Below are 8,758 nucleotides of genomic sequence, written 5' to 3'. Positions count from 1 at the left end.
TAAAACAGAAAAAGGTCCGATTAGCTCAGTCGGTAGAGCATGAGACGCTTAAGCTCATTGGGCGATTCAGCAGTTTTATTGATACATCTGAAAGATATCTTTCCTGTTGAAAATTGTTCAACATGCTGAAAACATTTCATTCCAAATACACAAAAACAAATCTTCTGACCAAAGGCCTGGGGGCTCACTTCGTAGGGCATCAGACTCTGAGTATCAAGAGTTCAAGTCCCTGCAGAGATCAAGCACATGTCCTTGTTCCTATTTGTCACCTTGACTTTTTTTGTAAAAGAAGGACTTGAAAGGCCATCTTTCCACCCAGTTTCGAACTGGGGACCGTTTGCGTGTTAGGCAAATGTGATAACCATTACACTATGGAAACCTGAAGGAAGGGGCTTTTAAGGGGACTGGTGAAGTCACAAAGCAGTTGCCAACCAATGAAACACGACGATGTGTCCAAAGTGGGGGCAGATTGACAATTGTCCAAATGGACAAAGATGTCTCCTTTGTAAGGAAAATTGTTCCAGAAATAATGGGCTTTTCTTCAACAAAACAAGACATCACAATTGCGGCTTGAAAGAAACACCTTAGCCACCCTTGGGGTCACTTTGATATGTCAACTTGTGCCCTTGGAGTCAATGGTTTGTAAATAGGCTTGTAACCTCCTCTAACCTTGTCTGGATGGCTGGATGTCTGGCCTTTTGAAGAATGAAGTTAAGGTCCTTTCAGCCAGCCAATAAGCATTTTCAAACTATTTGCCAAGTCACAAAATAAATAGGGATTGTTCTGAAAACCGGGCTTGAACCAGGGACCTTTAGAACTTCAGTCTAACGTTCTCCTAAGTGAGTATTTCAGCTTCTGAGGTGGTGTTCTGCTATTTCAGTCGTGGGTAAATGTGGGGCCTGGGTGAAGCTGTGTCTGTGCCACGTATGTTGCTGTGTACCTGGTCCAGTGTGTTCTCATCTTGAGTTGGAATGTCCCCATGCTGGTAACGAGTGGGGAATACAGTCCGTTGATGAGGATAAGAGCTACAGAAAATGGGAAGGATTTCACTGGTTAAAGTCTCCAGCTACCATAAAAACAGTCATGGGCCACAAGCCTGTTCTGAATCCCGCTTTGGCCAATCAACACTACATCGACTCAGCTGCATTCCTTGTTAGTATAGTGGCCAGTATCTCCGCCTGTCACATGGAATAGTGCGCGGTTCGATTCCCAGAAGGGGAGTTCCTATTTTGTATGTCACGTTGAACCTTGAGCAGGGTTGCGGTTGCAACAACCAGTCCGAGAGAACAAGACCTCTATTCAACTTCTTCTACAAGTGCTCAGCTGTGTTGTACAATCTGACAGTCCTTTGCTACCAAATCATTCCAGTCGTGGATAATGGACCTGACCAGGAAAATGACAGCTGTGGGATTTCAACCAGTGGCTCCTGAGCGAAAGGAGCCTTAATCTGGTGCTCTAGACCACTCATCCACACAACCTAAAACGGTGCCCTGATCAGGAAAAAACTGTGACCTTGTGAGGTTCGCTGACAACGGAGGACACTGAAATGGAGCCACACAAATGAGGGTACCTGCACTGTTTATGTGTCCGTTGACCAGGTTGCAGATGAATTGCCTTTGTTCCTTTTGAAAATCCACATTTTAACACCCCATTTATGAAAGACGTAAAGACCATCAGGAGGTAGACTGGGATTCGATTGGCAGACTTGGAATTGTTTTTATGTGCAGTGACAGCAGTTCACAGATAGCGCTGAAAGATGACCCGAACCGTTCGACCGAGGACCAAGACAAATCATATCTCCACTCAAAACCTAACCAAATGTCAGTTCCCTGACCGTGAATCGAACAACGGCCGCGGTGGTGAGAGCACCAAGTCCCAGACACTAGACAACCAAGGACTGCATCATGGCTGCACTCTGAAAGGTAGAGACTTTGTCGCTTTGACGTACTCCAGCAAAGGAACCAAAATAGTTCTGAGACTGGACCTTCTCTGCCAACGCTGCAACAGCAGGGGAATTAGCTCAAATGGTAGAGCGCTCGCTTAGCATGTGAGAGGTAGCGGGATCAATGCCTGCATTCTCCATAAACTCCTTTGTTTTTTGGATGAAATATTCCCAAGTAGCGAATACTAATCCGGGCCCCAATCCCGATATCTAGGCCAAACACAGCCATAGGTATCACCCTAAACCCAGTCCTAACTGCATTCTCCCCTCTAGCACCTTGTCTTATCTTGTTGTGGGATCAATGCCCACAGTCTCCAAGGAGTTCTTTGCCCTCTGTAGAAGAGATGTTGGGATTGGATCTACCCCTTAGCATCCGACAAATACCCCAAACCAGGGGAATTACCTCAAATGGTAAAGTGCTTGCTGAGCATGCGAGAAGTAGCAGAGTCGATACCCGCATTCTCCAAGGACTCCTTTGTATTTTGTAAAAGAGATGTGGGATCGGAAATGAGTCCAGGATCTATCCCTCAGCGTCAGACAAATACCCCAAACCTAATCTTGGCCGCGTTCTCTAGATTGGTTTCTTATCATGGAATAGTGAAGAAACCCAGTACGTGATTTATTGTTCTCAAGTAGCGCATCAAGGTGACCCCAACCATTCCACCAAGGCCTTGCAGAGATGAAGAGGCCCCGGTCCCGAAATGTCCACCTCCAAGATGGACTGAGGTCTTAAACTACCCGCATGGACAATCCAAATATCTTCTGGACAAAAAGAGTTCATGGTCAGACACGACAAAGGTTGAGCCGGTCACCCGAACATGAAACTTTTGATCTGAGTGTCCGGGATTCAAGTCCCTGTTCAGGTGACCAGGTCTGAGGTCCACTTGCAAACGCCTCCTTTTTGCCCTCAATATACGAGGGCAACAGGACAATCCCTTGCTACTCTATGGAAACTATATGAGGAGCCTGGCTTTTAACTGGAACTGGAAAGACTTGATGCCCCGCACACAAACCAAGTATCTTCTGATCAGCTGATCCTTGACATCAGCTGTCACAGACATTGGCGTCGTTTGGGGACCTCATCCTGATCCACGGTTACCACTGATTTGTAGAGTAAGTCAATAAGTCATCATACTCTTACTGTTAAAGGAAGACACAGTCCAAGCACTCGATTGCTGCAAGGCAAGTAGGTTCCACCAAGACTTGAACTTGGATCACTGGATTCAGAGTCCAGAGTGCTAACCATTGCACCATGGAAGCCTGTGACTGGCACCTTCTGGCGTAACAATGGAGGCTTTGCAAACCAGGACACCAACTTTCCTCTTTGATGAGCACAAAGTATTTTTGGGTACAATCCAGGGGTCTTGTGCTCTCACGGAAATGGCTGTCCTTTTCCAACAGGAGTTGAGATGAAATGTATTCAAATAGACAAACTGCATTGATCACTCTATCAGAATTTCTCAGTTTGCCAATTTCAGACTGCGTGACAAAGACTCAAGTCCAACTCCATCGACAGGGAAGCGGAGGTCCTTCAGACAAGACGGTATTGCCATTTTTTCCTGGCAGACATAACATGAGCAAAGGGATTGTCCTTCGAGCCGGACTTGAACCAGCTACATAAGGATGCCAGCTTGAACCACTTCAGTACGCCGCTCTTCCAACTGAGCTATCGAAGGTCTTGCTGTTCTGAGGCTAGTGAGTACGGCCGAGCGTTCGACAGCGTCTCATTGAGGTTGTGGATGAGAATGCCACTATTGACAGAATTTGGATTAGATAATCAAGTCTTGTGGTGGAGAGTCTCACGTGGAGAGTCTCAGGTCGAGAGGTGTGACGTTTCTGATCGAATTCAGAGGTCATCAGTTGGTCCTGAAAATGGTCTTGGCACTTTTTTTCACGATGAAAGGTATGAAAACAGCCCTATTGCATTGGCCGGGAATCGGACGCGGGTCTACCACGTGGATCGATCCTGGACTCATTTCCGATCGTAACATCGCTTTTACAAAAGGCAAAGAACTCCTAGAAGACTGCGGGCATTGATCCCACAGCAAGACAAGACAAGGTGATACCTATGGCTGTATTTGGCCTAGATATCGGGATTGGGGCCCGGATTAGTGTTTGGTACTTGGGAACATTTAATCACAAAAAACAAAAGAGATTTTGGAGAATGCGGGCATTGATCCCGCTCCCTCTCACATGCGAAGCGAGCGCTCTACCATTTGAGCTAATTCCCCTGCTGTTGCAGCATTGGCAGAGAAGGTCCAGTCTTATAACTATTTTGGTTCCTTTGCTGGACTACGTCAAAGCGACACAGACTCTGCCTTTCTGAGTGCAAACCTAACGCAGTCCCTGGTGGTCTAGTGGCTAGGATTCAGCGCTTTCACCGCTGCGGCCCGTGTTCGATTCCCGGTCAGGGAATTGACGTTTGGCTAGGTTTTGACTGGAGATAGAGTCGCCAGATCGTCAACCTCCCACCTGGAGGCGAACTCGTCGCCCACAGTACCGAGGCCATGTCGGCGAAGACGGCAGTACATGGCACAGACACAGCTTCACTCTTCCCCCACTTTAGGCCCCGACTGAAAAAGCAGAACCCCCCCATCGCAGCTAAAATAGCCCACTTGGGAGAGCGTTGGACTGGAGTTCTAAAGGTCCTCACAATAAACCTCACTCCTCCTGATGGTCGTTACGTCTTTCAATAATGGGGTGTTAAAATGTGGATTGTCAAAAGGAACAAAGACAATCCATCTGCAACCTGGTCAACGGACACGTAAACAGTGCAGGTACCCTGCTTTGTGCGGCTCCTTTTCAGTGTCCTCCATTGTCAGCGAACCTCACAAGGTCACAGTTTTTTCCTGATCAGGGCACCGTTTTAGGTTGTGTGGATGAGTGGTCTAAAGCACCAGATGAAGGCTCCTTTTGCTCAGCGGGCACTGGTTGAAATCCCACAGCTGGCATTTTCCTGGCCAGGTCCATTATCCACGACTGGAATGATTTGGCAGCAAAGGACTGTCAGATTGTACAACACACCCGAGCACCTCATGAGCAGAGTTATCCTTTTCCGGGAAAGAACCAAAAACTCTGACTCGAAGGTGCTGATTGCTGCTCCCAGTTGCTTCTAATTCGTCTGCGAGCAAAAATTGAATTTTAGAGTCTGGTTAATTGAAAAGATTTGCTAGCTAGCCAGGAGTTGAAACTTGAATCTTCTGAGATGAGTTATCCTTTGCCCCACTATTCGTACAACAAAAGGACCTGTCATTTAAGGTTAGCTTCTGGATTGTCACTGTTTCGCCAAGACTACAATTGGGTTGCGAGAAAAGTACTTTTTAGACAAGACAATAACAAAAGCAACACACACCTGCCATGACCCAGGGTTGGTGCGGACACAACAATGAGTACGAACCACGATATGATTACAGCTGTCTAACCCGTAGACAACACGTCATCCACTGCTCCACTAGCCATTCAACAAAATAACCTGGAGTTTAAGGTTGGGTTCTAACTAGGCTACCACAGTTTCTGCATTACCAAACACTAATTCAGATGTTGGGACTCATTTTCAGTCAACAAGACCATGTCAACAAAGGTCCTGCAGGAGATGAGGTGACCGAGAGGTTAAGGTGCTGGACTGCTAATCCCTTGTGTTCTGCGTGCATGGGTTTGAATCCCATCCTCATGGGACTATACCAATGCAGTAGTTTTGACACCATCTGTGTTTTTCGGAAACATCATTAGAATGCAATTAATCAAAGCATCAGGTACGATGTTGGAGATGGAGAATGCTTTTTTAGCAGGAAAAAGACACAATATACCATTTGGAGAATGCAGGCATCGATTCCACTTCATCAATGAAATGTTTTCCGCAAGTTGCACAATTTTCCACAGGAAAGAAATCTTGACGATGTATCACCAAAAGTGCTGAACCACCCAATGTGTGGCTGAAACTAGTGCACAAGGAATAACTTGTTTAAGTAAACCTTTTAAACCTCGATGACCCATCAAGAAGTCAACCTTTGTTGGTTCAATTCTCCCAGTCACGATGAGGATGTGTGCTGGTTTAGTGCATATGCAGAACTTAGTTCCCATCGTGTAACCATGTTTGGTGTGTTTGAGGGGGTATAGCTCAGTGGTAGAGCATTTGACTGCAGATCAAGAGGTCTCCGGTTCAAATCCGGATGCCCCCTGATGCACTATTTCGGTTTAAGAATAGTCTAAGAGTACATGAATGCATGGCTCATAATAGCAACAACTTCGGTGTAATGTAACTCGCGATTGTTTCCCTTTTTGCATGGCTCCTTTCTACATTCTTCACACTGACATGAAATTTCTGCAGTGGCTTTTGTCCAATTTCCTCGCGGATGACACAGCCCCCCCCACCCCCACGTCTAAGAGAAAGTCCAGCCGCACCACAAAACAAAGTCATTTCAGCTGCTTTTACCCACGATCTTATCTTTTCCGTGCTGACTCAAAGCTCAGGACCATCGGACCGGAGCTCTGCCTTTGGGTTCAGCTCCCACATCACTGTGGCGGACCAGTGGAGCATCCAACGTAGATCAACTGGTAAACTGTCATGTTAGATGCCAAGAACAAGATGCCAAGGTACCTTGAACTCCTCCGGTGGGGGTCAGATCTCTTCCCCAACACATAGACGATTTCATTGAAATGTCAAGACAACCTCTTTTGTCCTGCTAATGTGGTCTGTTTTGTTAGCCCAAATTTCCAAAATCACAAGGGTTTTGCCTTTGTAGGGCGCATTGTAGTACATGTCACATGTGTACTACACATGCCATTAGAAAGGATGGGAATTTCTTCAACACAACAAGATTTCTGATTCAAAAACATTTTGTTGAAGAAAAGGCCATTATTTCTGGAACATCTTATGTGAACTACAATTCTCCCTACAAAGAAGAGATCTTGGTCCATTTGGACAATTGTCAATCTGCCCCCACTTTGGACACATCATCATGTTTCATTGTTTGGCCACTGCTTTCTGAGTTTCGCCAGTACTCTTAACCCCCCCCCTCCTCCACTCCGGGTTTCCATAAATTAGTGGTTATCCCGTTTGCCTCACACGCATAAGGCCCCCTGTTTAAAACTGGGTGGAAACATGGGCTTTCTATTCCCTGTTTTACAAAATAACTGGTGGTCTAGTGGCTAGGGTTCGGTGCTCTCACCGCCACTGCCCGGTTTTCGATTCCCGGTCAGGGAATTGACATTTGGATAGGTTTTTACTGGAGAGAGGATTTGTCTTTGGCCTCGGTGGAATGGTTGGGGTCATCTTGAAGCGCTATTTGGGAACAATAACTCACGGACTCGGTTTCTTCACCTCGGTTTCTTCAAGAGACTGGTCTAGAGAACGCGGCCAGGATGAGGTTTGGGGTATTTGTCTGACGCTGATGGATAGATGCTGGACTCATTTCCGATTCCACATCTCTTTTACAAAATACAAAGGATTCCTTGGAGAATGCGGGTATCGATTCTGCTGCATCTCGCATGCTAAGCAAGCACTTTACCGTTTGAGGTAATTCCCCTGGTTTGGGGTATTTGTCGGATGCTAAGGGGTAGATCCAATCCCAACATCTCTTCTACAAAAGGTGAAGAACTCCTTGGAGACTGTGGGCATTGATCCCAAACAAGACAAGACAAGGTGCTAGACAGGAGAATGCAGTTAGGACTGGGTTTAGGGTGATACCTACGGCTGTACTTGGCCTAGATATTGGGATTGGGGCCCAGATTAGTGTTTGGTACTTGGGAACATTTAATCACAAAAAAACAAAAGAGGTTTTGGAGAATGCGGGCATTGATCCCACTACCTCTCACATGCAAAGCGAGCGCTCTACCATTTGAGCTAATTCCCCTGCTATTGCAGCATTGGCAGAGAAATCTTCTGGCATACTATACTTGTCCTTGCAGAGATGAAGTGGCCCTGGTCCCGAAATGTCCACCTCCAAGATGGACTGAGGTCTTAAACTACCCACATGGACAAGCCAAATATCTTCTGGACAAAAAGAGTTCATGGCCAGACACGACAAAGGTTGAGCCGGTCACCCGAACATGAAACTTTTGATCTGAGTGTCCGGGATTCAAGTCCCTGTTCAGGTGACCAGGTCTGAGGTCCACTTGCAAACGCCTCCTTTTTGCCCTCAATATACGAGGGCAACAGGACAATCCCTTGGTACTCTATGGAAACTACTATATGAGGAGCCTGGCTTTTAACTGGAACTGGAAAGACTTGTGGCCCCGCACACAAACCAAGTATCTTCTGATCAGCTGATCCTTGACATCAGCTGTCACAGACATTGGCGTCGTTTGGGGACCTCATCCTGATCCACGGTTACCACTGATTTGTAGAGTAAGTCAATAAGTCATCATACTCTTACTGTTAAAGGAAGACACAGTCCAAACACTCGATTGCTGCAAGGCAAGTAGGTTCCACCAAGACTTGAACTTGGATCACAGGATTCAGAGTCCAGAGTGCTAACCATTACACCATGGAACCCTTTGTTTTGGATGTGACTGGCACCTTCTGGCGTAACAATGGAGGCTTTGCAAACCAGGACACCAACTTTCCTCTTTGATGAGCACAAAGTATTTTTGGGTACAATCCAGGGGTCTTGTGCTCTCACGGAAATGGCTGTCCTTTTCCAACAGGAGTTGAGATGAAATGTATTCAAATAGACAAACTGCATTGATCACTCTATCAGAATTTCTCAGTTTGCCAATTTCAGACTGCGTGACAAAGACTCAAGTCCAACTCCATCGACAGGGAAGCGGAGGTCCTTCAGACAAGACGGTATTGCCATTTTTTCCTGGCAGACATAA

At 46.3% G+C, this 8,758-nt stretch overlaps 5 non-coding genes across 5 annotated transcripts; 2 read left to right on the top strand and 3 right to left on the bottom strand.

Moving 5' to 3' along the window:
- Positions 1-306: 306 nt before the first annotated feature.
- trnav-aac (transfer RNA valine (anticodon AAC)) lies at positions 307-379 on the bottom strand. The gene has a single exon. It is a non-coding gene; the product is annotated as a tRNA-Val (tRNA).
- Positions 380-3,130: 2,751 nt separating this feature from the next.
- On the bottom strand, positions 3,131-3,203 carry trnaq-cug (transfer RNA glutamine (anticodon CUG)). Its single transcript has one exon. It is a non-coding gene; the product is annotated as a tRNA-Gln (tRNA).
- Positions 3,204-4,285: 1,082 nt separating this feature from the next.
- On the top strand, positions 4,286-4,357 carry trnae-uuc (transfer RNA glutamic acid (anticodon UUC)). The gene has a single exon. It is a non-coding gene; the product is annotated as a tRNA-Glu (tRNA).
- Positions 4,358-6,048: 1,691 nt separating this feature from the next.
- On the top strand, positions 6,049-6,120 carry trnac-gca (transfer RNA cysteine (anticodon GCA)). Its single transcript has one exon. It is a non-coding gene; the product is annotated as a tRNA-Cys (tRNA).
- Positions 6,121-8,363: 2,243 nt separating this feature from the next.
- Positions 8,364-8,435, bottom strand: trnaq-cug (transfer RNA glutamine (anticodon CUG)). The gene has a single exon. It is a non-coding gene; the product is annotated as a tRNA-Gln (tRNA).
- Positions 8,436-8,758: the final 323 nt, after the last annotated feature.

The sequence above is a fragment of the Doryrhamphus excisus genome, chromosome 3 (assembly GCF_030265055.1).
Source record: "Doryrhamphus excisus isolate RoL2022-K1 chromosome 3, RoL_Dexc_1.0, whole genome shotgun sequence".
NCBI classification, from domain to species: Eukaryota; Metazoa; Chordata; class Actinopteri; order Syngnathiformes; family Syngnathidae; genus Doryrhamphus; species Doryrhamphus excisus.
The sequence above is the reverse complement of the archived record's forward strand: the minus strand, read 5'-3'. Positions and strand labels throughout refer to the sequence as shown.